Source organism: Aythya ferina (assembly GCF_964211825.1).
Source record: "Aythya ferina genome assembly, contig: HAP1_SCAFFOLD_102, whole genome shotgun sequence".
In the NCBI taxonomy this organism is placed as follows: Eukaryota; Metazoa; Chordata; class Aves; order Anseriformes; family Anatidae; genus Aythya; species Aythya ferina.
Genome location: NW_028181417.1, coordinates 107,745 through 117,500, shown reverse-complemented (window position 1 = coordinate 117,500; position 9,756 = coordinate 107,745). Strand labels below are relative to the sequence as shown.

Here is a 9,756-nt window from a genome sequence, read left to right as displayed (position 1 = left end):
ACCCTAAAGCTAACCCTAACCCTAACCTAACCCTAACCCTGCCAGAACCCTAACCCTAACCCTAACATAACACTAACCCTAACACTAAACCTAAACCTATCCCTAACCCTAACCAGAATACGAACCCTAACCCTAACCCGACCCCTAACCCTAACCCTAACCCTAACCCTAACCCTGAACATAACCCAACCCTAACCCTAACCGTAACCCTAACTTTAACCCTAACCTAACCCTAACCCTAACCCTAACCCTAACCCTAACGCTAATAACCCTAACCCCTAACCCTAACCCTAACCCTAACCCCTAACCCTAACCCTAACCCTAACCCTAACCCTAACCCTAATGGTGGATCTAACCCTAGCCCTAACCCTAACCCTAACCCTAACCCTAACGCTAACCCTAACCCTAGCCTAAACCCTCTAACCCTAACCCTAATCCTAACCCTAACCCTAAAGCTAACCCTAACCCTAACCTAACCCTAACCCTGCCAGAACCCTAACCCTAACCCTAACATAACACTAACCCTAACAGTAAACCTAAACCTATCCCTAACCCTAACCAGAATACGAACCCTAACCCTAACCCGACCCCTAACCCTAACCCTAACCCTAACTTTAACCCTAACCTAACCCTAACCCTAACCCTAACCCTAACCCTAACCCTAACCCTAACCCTAACCCTAACCCTAACGCTAATAACCCTAACCCCTAACCCTAACCCTAACCCTAACCCCTAACCCTAACCCTAACGCTAACCCTAACCCTAGCCTAAACCCTCTAACCCTAACCCTAACCCTAATCCTAACCCTAACCCTAAAGCTAACCCTAACCCTAACCTAACCGTAACCCTAACCAGAATACGAACCCTAACCCTAACCCTAACCCTAACATAACACTAACCCTAACCCTAACCCTAACCCTAACCCTAACCCTAACCCTAATCCTAACCCTAACCCTAACCCTAACCCTAACCCTAACCATGAACATAACCCAACCCTAACCCTAACCGTAACCCTAACTTTAACCCTAACCTAACCCTAACCCTAACCCTAACCCTAACCCTAATAACCCTAACCCCTAACCCTAACCCTAGTTCTGGGACCCTAACCCAACCCTAACCCTAACCCTAACCCTAACCCTAACCCTAACCCTAACCCTAACCCTAACCCTAACCCTAACCCTAACCCTAACCCTAATTGCGGATCTAACCCTAACCCTAACCCTAACCGTAACCGTAACCCTAACCCTAACCCTAACCCTAACCCTAACCCTAACCCTAACCCTAACCCTAATCCTAACCCTAACCCTCTAACCCTAACGCTTACCCTAATCCTTACCCTACCCTTATCCTTACCATTACTCTATCCTTTACCCTAACTCTTAACCCTAACACTAACCCTTACCCTAACCCTTACCATAAACCTAACCCTTTCCCTAAACCTAAACCTTATCCTCACCCTTAGCCTTACCCTAACACTTACCCTTGCCCTAACCCTTACCCGTACCCTAATGTGAACCCGAACCCTAACCCTAATACTCTTACCCTAACCCTTACCCTAACCCTAACCACAACCCCAACCCCTAACCCCTAACCCCTAACCCTTATCCTAACCCTCTAAACCTACCCCTAACCCTAACCCTAACCCTTAACCCTAACCCTAACCCTATCCCTAACGCTAACCCTAACCCTAGCCTAAACCCTCTAACCCTAACCCTAACCCTAATCCTAACCCTAACCCTAAAGCTAACCCTAACCCTAACCTAACCCTAACCCTGCCAGAACCCTAACCCTAACCCTAACATAACACTAACCCTAACAGTAAACCTAAACCTATCCCTAACCCTAACCAGAATACGAACCCTAACCCTAACCCGACCCCTAACCCTAACCCTAACCCTAACCCTAACCCTAACCCTAACCCTGAACATAACCCAACCCTAACCCTAACCGTAACCCTAACTTTAACCCTAACCTAACCCTAACCCTAACCCTAACCCTAACGCTAATAACCCTAACCCCTAACCCTAAAGCTAACCCTAACCCCTAACCCTAACCCTAACCCTAACCCTAATGGTGGATCTAACCCTAGCCCTAACCCTAACCCTAACCCTAACGCTAACCCTAACCCTAGCCTAAACCCTCTAACCCTAACCCTAACCCTAACCCTAATCGTAACCCTAACCCTAAAGCTAACCCTAACCCTAACCTAACCCTAACCCTGCCAGAACCCTAACCCTAACCCTAACATAACACTAACCCTAACACTAAACCTAAACCTATCCCTAACCCTAACCAGAATACGAACCCTAACCCTAACCCGACCCCTAACCCTAACCCTAACCCTAACCCTAACCCTAACCCTAACCCTAACCCTAACCCTGAACATAACCCAACCCTAACCCTAACCGTAACCCTAACTTTAACCCTAACCTAACCCTAACCCTAACCCTAACCCTAACCCTAACCCTAACCCTAACCCTAACCCTAACGCTAATAACCCTAACCCCTAACCCTAACCCTAACCCTAACCCCTAACCCTAACCCTAACCCTCTAAACCTACCCCTAACCTATCCCTAACCCTAACCCTCTAAGCCTAACCCTAACCCTCTAAGCCTAACAATAACCCCCAACCCCAACCCTCACCCGAAACCCTAACTCTAGCCCCAGCCCTAGCCCCTAACCCTAGTTCCCGAGAACTACATCTCCCGGTATGCTCTGGGCATTCAACATGGCCTCCCGGAAGTCCCGAATCCGAAAACTACATTTCCCGGTATACTCTGGGTACGCAACATGGCCTCCCGGAAGTCTGGAGTACAAGAACTACATCTCCCGGCATGCTCTGGGCACACAACATGGCCTCCCAGTGCCGGAAAACTACACCTACCAGCATTCCCCGCACAGCCAGCATGGCCAATCACAGGCCGAGTGCTCGAGAACTGCATTTACCAGCACTCACTGGAACCCTCACCGCCCTTACAAAAAAAGCCTCAAGCCCTAACATCCAAAAAACCTCGAAACCCCTACAGACCTAACCCAAACTATTTACCACACTAAACCCCTGAAGACCTATGCCTAAAACTCCCAACCCAAAATCTTAGGATGCTCAAAACCCAAACCCAACCCAAAACGTTAGGAATGCTCAAAGCCCTAGCCCAAAAACTTAGGGCGCTCCAAACCCTAACCCCAAAACATTAAGACGCAAAAAACCCTAACCGAAAAACTTAGGGTAATACACCATAAATGTTTGTTCATTGTCTTTTGTATTATAAAAACAAGGAGTTCTGTTTGAGGAGCGGGAGTTGCAAAAGCTCCCTGCTGAAGTAAGGAGCTGCATAATGCTTGCCTAGACACTATGAAAATTCTTTTGCTTAACGTAACAAAAAATAGACCCCCCAACCCATTCTCCTTCTGCATCTCAGTTGCCTCTTTTGTTCAAAGACACTGTTGCAAAGCTCATGTAACCATCTCCTGATAAGTTGCTAAAGTAGTGTATCGATATACATGCCTTCCTGTCTAACGCTGGGCCAACATGACCAAATAATAAAAGAAGTTGAACCACAACGCCGAGGAAGACTTCGGCCTTCATCGTCACGACCACCAGAGGGACAGAGACGACCCCCTAGCAACAGTGCGCGCAGTTGCAGAATATACCAGGATGTGCTGCGTAATCCCGGAATTAGCAAAATATAAATAAAAAGGGACCTTGGCGGGGGTGAGGTGCGTGCCGTTGGCGGAGCTGAGACTCCCCGGCCGCCCAGTGCTGTTTTGCTTGATGTTTGCTCACTCAATAAATTCCTTTCTATGATTAATACAATGCTCTCTGAAAATTAATTAAGGGGGCAACTTATAACACTTTGGACGCTCAAAACCCTATCCCGAAAACATTAGGATGCTCCAAACTCTATCCAGAAAACTTAGGACTCTCCAAACCCTATTCCAAAAACTTAGGACTCTCCAAACCCTTTCCCGAAAACTTAGGACGCTCAAAACCCTATCCTGGAAACATGAAGATGCTCAAAACCCTTTCCCGAAAACTTAGGATGCTCCAAACCCTATCCTGGAAACATTAAGATGCTCAAAACCCTAACCCAACTACTTAGGATGCTTGAAAGCCTATCCCAAAAAATTAGGGCACACAAAAGCCTAACCCCCAAAATTAAGATGCTCAAAATCCAAACCCCCAAAATTAGGATACTCAAAACCCTGGACCTGGAGAACCTAACCTGAAAAAAAAAAAAAAAAAAAAAGATCTTAAAACCCTAACCGTAAATAACTGACCAAAAATAAAACCTTAAGACTCTAACCCTAAAAAACATATCAACACTACAACCCAAAAAACTCTAATACCCTAACACGCTAACCCTGAAACCCTTAAAACCCTAACCCCCAAATCCTTAAAACCCTAACCGTTAAAACTCCAACCCTAAAAACCTTAAAATCCTAAACATAAACCCTGAAACCCCTTACCCTGAAACCCAACCCTAGTGCCCAATCCCTGAAACCTTAAAACCCTGAATCAATCTGTAGCAAATAGCATAGGCTGAGTCGAGGATCTCAGTACAGTACCATTATTATTCGAGATTACAATGGCGGGTGTCCCACAAGCAGGAGGGTGCCTACTAATTCCATACACAGTTTATACACTTTTTTTTTCTGCCGAGGACCGGGACCCTCCCCTGTTTCCCCTTTAACTGTGCTATTCAAGGTTCATAATCTAGCTGGTGCTTCACAGAAAATACACAGCTGCTGGCCTGTTACAAGTCACATTTCTTTTGAGGTTTTTACTCTTTGAGGTGGTAATGTTTCTTACGCCGTGATTTCTACCTAATTGCTGTAAGGATTCTGGTTGTCTGCGTTTTACAAGGTTGTCTGTTATAATAAATAAAAGTCCCAAATAGGATTACAATCAAAGTTTACAATTCACTGAATGAATAGAGGTAAGCAAACAGTGCTGGGTACGCTGGGAGTCTCTGCTCCACCAAGACGCGCACCAGTTATACACCAGTTACCTCCCTTAAGGGATATAGAGAAGCCCTCTCAGATACGTCCGTCCTACTTCTCCTGCATGCGGCCGGAGGTCGGTCTAATTCTGGTGCTGTTGGTGGTGGAAGCTGGGGCAACGGTGGTACTGGTGGCGATACCACAGCCACCGGAGGGGGAGCCGCCGGGAGTGGATTGTTAGGATATGGAGGTGGTAGCTTATCCAACGGCTCACGTTTATCTTCTTTTTCTTTTTCATGTTCTTCTTGTTCTTCAAATTTCTTACCTGCTTTTAGTGTAAATATTGAGGCTAGAAAAGGACGTGAAGTCCTCCTGATCCATAATCCTGCATAATCACTTTCTTCCTGGCTAAAAGGTTCCTTTGAATTAACATGGATATTTAAGGCCTGGCAAATCCAGTCTTTGAAGGATCCAAAAACAGGCCAAAAGACATGTAGTCTTAAAGGCTCCTTTGGCCATTCTGTCACACAATACTGGACCATTTTTAATTTACTTTTTCCTTTTCTGGGGTCCCTATCATTCCAATTTCGAATCGTTATTCCTAATGGACTTTCTGGTGGTATGACTGGTAATTTGCTCCCTTTCTTCCGGTCTCTGGTCTTCGATTTTGTCTGACCCATCTAGGAATTTTACTCTGGCAATTCCCACAGCCCTTGGTTACCTTAGTAAGAGTGTCTTGCAGGGGGTCGAGGACCTATCACACACCCACAAATCCTATAGGAATCCCTTCGGTCCTTCACCGGCCAAGTCCCTCGCGGGAGATTGGAACCGCGGTTAGAAGACTTCCACAATCGCTTCGGAACTAAGTTCCATCTCAGTCACACTCTTACACACACAGGCAACCGAACCCCACCCAACCGAACGGTATACGCTTTAAATGCTTACGACTCCGTCATCTTCGTTCGGATCTTCACACACACAGTTACAGGCAAAATATAGTGCTGCAGCTGGCAAGGGAGCTGAAAAAAAGAATCAGAAACTTTGCTTACCTTTATTCAGGTTCAAGATGCCATTAGTTCCGACCTGACTCAAACAGCAGCCACCAAATGGTGGGGGTGCCTCTCCTAGATCAAACCAGAAATCAGGAACCAAAGCCCTCCCGGACGAGCGCCCGCTTGTAATAAATGACTGGGTCCCAAATAGGATTGCAATTGAAATTTACAATTTATTAATTGAATAGAGGTAAGCAAGCAGCGCTGGGTGCGCCAGGAGTCTCTGCTCCACCAAGACGCACACAAGTTACATCAGGCGGCTGGTTTTTATGCTGCTAGGCTAATACATATTCATTACTACTTCTACAAAAGGCAGGGTTATTCTAATTAGTTCCCAGAATCCAAACCCTCCCACTGGTGCAGGCGTTATCAGTCTCCGGTGGTCCCTCTGGGGGCCGCTCGTACTGAAGGCTCGTAGTCTTCCTCCCAGGCTTTTCTCTTGTCCTTCTCCTTTGTCCATCTTGGCTGGATGGCAGACACTTGCATAGTGTCCCATGCAACAGTTGTAATAGTTAGCAGTTATTCTGAAACCCCTTTGTTCTCTTATCCCCTATTGACCGGAATTGCTGGACCATTCCTTTGCAAGATACAAGAACTATATACATTAACCACTCTGGTTTTCTCAGACTTTTCATCATATCATGCGGCCCTAGCATTGTTCCATATTGACACGAATCAGATGAACTCATTTCACACTGTTAAGCTGTCTTATCACTGCAAGCATATCTCAATACCACCTTCCTTCCCTCTACAGGATGTAACTGCGCAAAAACAACATTTTTATTCCCACAACCTTGATCCCCTTACCCTGAAGTCCTTATTCCCCTTAAACCTAACAACTCTAACCACAACCCTAACCCTTATTATCAACCCCCTAACGCTAATGACACTGACCTTAATCCAAACCCCAACCTGCCCCTAACCCCAGACAACCAACAACGAAACACACACACACAAAGATGGAAACTACAAAAAAGGCAAAACCCACGATACAGGCCCCAAATCACAAATACGCAACCAAAATGCTACAGAAAAGCCCCAGATGCAGGCCCCAAATGCTACTGCTAGGCCTCAAAAGCTCAAGATGCATCCCAAAGCAAAAATGCAGACCCCAAACGTTACAGAAAAGCCCCCAAACCCAGGCTGCACAAGTCTACAAGCAGGCCCCAAACTGCCAACAGAAGCAGGCACCAACCACACCCAGATGCAGACCCCAACTGCCCACAAGCAGCTCCTACCCCACCACCCCCTCCCAAGAACTGGACTCCACCCAGACACTGGCCCAAGACCCGGGCCCGACCCCCGCCACCCCCCCTACCCTCCCCCCGACACAGGTGTACAAGCAGCTCACAACCCGCCCCTTCAGAGACCGGTCCCACTCCCCCCACCCCCCCCAAGACATGGGATGCGGAGGTGTACAACCAACTCCCAACTCCCTCCCCCTCAAAGGGAGGCCCCAAAGACCCCCAAATGGAGGCTCCTAGAGTGAACAAGCACCTCCCAACTCCCCCAGGCACAGGCCCACCCCCCCCCCCCCCAAACACAGGCCACAAAGGTGTATAAACAGCCCAGACCCCCCTCCAAGACCATGGCCCCTATAGTGTACAAGCAGCTCCCAACCACCCACAGATGCAGACCCCAACCCTTCTCAAAAGGGAGGAACCTAGAATGCATGAGCAGCCTCCCAACCCCTCTAAACATAGGTCCAAAAGTGCACAAGCAGCTCCCAACCCCCCTCAAATACAGACCCCAAAAGTGTACAAGTAGCTCCCCCCCTGAGACAGGACCCAAAGGTGTACAACCAGTTCCCAACACCCCTGAGACACAGGCCCCAACCCCCCCCCCAGACACAGCGACCCAAATTCTACAAGCAGCTCCCAACCCCTGCCAGGCAGGCCCTATACAAGCAGCTCCCAACCTTCCCCCCCCCCCGAGGGAGGCCTCCAAGCCCCCCTAAACACAGGCCCCTACAGTGTACAGGCAGCTCCCAGCCACCCCCAGATGCTGGCCCCAAAGTTGTACAAACAGCTCCCAGCCACCCTGCAGAAACAGATTCCTACATTGTACAAGCAGTTCCCAGCCCGCTAGACACAGGCCCTGACCCCCCACACATGCAGGCCCCAAAGGTGTACAAGCAGCTCCCACCCCTCCCCCAGACGCAGGTCCCAAGCCCCCCCCCCAAACACAGGCCCCTACAACCAGCACCCAACCCCCTACCTCCGATGCCAGGCCCAAAGGTGTAGAAGCAGCTCCAAACCTCCTCCCTCAACCCAGGCTCCAACAGTGTACAAGCACCTCCCAACCAACCCTCCCGTCCCTCCCCCACCCCCCCGACACAGGCTCCAAAGGAATACAAAGAGCTCCCACCCCTCCCCCAGATGCAGGTCTCAACCCCCTCCCGCCCCCAGAAGCAGGCCCCAAAGGTGTAGAGTCAGCTCCCAACCCCCTCAATGCTGGCCCCTAGGGTCTACAAGCAGCTCCCCCCTTGCCCCCAGATACCGGCCCCCAGACACAGACCCCAAAAGCCTAATCACAGGCCCTGAACTCTAGAGGCAGGCTCCAAAACCCAGGACAAAGCCCCAGTGGTTCGAGACAGGGCCCAAATCCCAGACACAGGCCCCAAACGCTAAACATATGCCAAAAAAAGTATTAGTGCTGGTGCCAAATGTTACAGACAGGCCCAAAAGCCCGAGATGCTCAAGGCTGAGACGTAACTTGGCTTTCTGAATTACTGGAAAGCAGCTTTCATTCTCAGATAATTGTGTGCAGGCTAGATAGGATGGGGCTTCAGGCACCTCTTCACCTGAGGAAACACACTGCCATCAGGCACCGCTGTGCCAGACAAGCTTGTTCTGCTAGAACACCCTACTCAGATGCACTGTGGCGTTCAAGTGAACTGCTTTCATGCAAATATAACGACTGATGTTACAACCCACCTTGCCTGTGGCACCTGATGAACAGAAGAGTAAGCCACCGCAGCGCTTCAAAACCATCCCTGCACGTGCCGCTCCTTGTCGCTCTCTGGCCTTATCTCATATCCTTATCCACTTCTGTGGAGAGCCTGCCACGGCACCTGCAAAGCAAGACGGACACCTTTCATAGTCACCTTGTGCTACTTGGTCGTTCTGCTCCAACCCAGCTCATGACCAGCCCCTCTTCTTACACAGCTCTTCAGAGTGCAGTTTGCTCCTTTGAGCCTGTGCGAGACACCTGTGAAAGAAAAAGAAACGCATAGGCCGATGCAGCATCCAAAGACACAGCACAACTAGGTAAGTTACTCTCATCTGCTCCCTTACCTCTGCCGCTTACCAGCCCCCGAGGCAGATGCTTCAATCTACCCTCTTCAAACAGCTACAACACCTCTAAAAGACAAAGAGGGGATGCTTAGAGGAACAGTGAGACAGACCTACAACACAACAACTGCTACATCTGTGGTAAATAGTTTGGGTTAGGTCTGTAGGGGTTTCGAGGTTTTTTGGATGTTAGGGCTTGAGGCTTTTTTTGTAAGGGCGGTGAGGGTTCCAGTGAGTGCTGGTAAATGCAGTTCTCGAGCACTCGGCCTGTGATTGGCCATGCTGGCTGTGCGGGGAATGCTGGTAGGTGTAGTTTTCCGGCACTGGGAGGCCATGTTGTGTGCCCAGAGCATGCCGGGAGATGTAGTTCTTGTACTCCAGACTTCCGGGAGGCCATGTTGCGTACCCAGAGTATACCGGGAAATGTAGTTTTCGGATTCGGGACTTCCGGGAGGCCATGTTGAATGCC

At 49.0% G+C, this 9,756-nt stretch overlaps 1 long non-coding RNA gene across 1 annotated transcript; it reads right to left on the bottom strand.

Moving 5' to 3' along the window:
- Positions 1-6,142: 6,142 nt before the first annotated feature.
- LOC311428602 lies at positions 6,143-9,534 on the bottom strand. Its single transcript, XR_014687792.1, has 4 exons — positions 9,291-9,534; positions 9,158-9,204; positions 8,931-9,067; positions 6,143-6,473 (listed from the first exon to the last, which is right to left on the bottom strand). It is a non-coding gene; the product is annotated as an uncharacterized lncRNA (long non-coding RNA).
- Between the last annotated feature and the right edge of the window lie 222 nt (positions 9,535-9,756).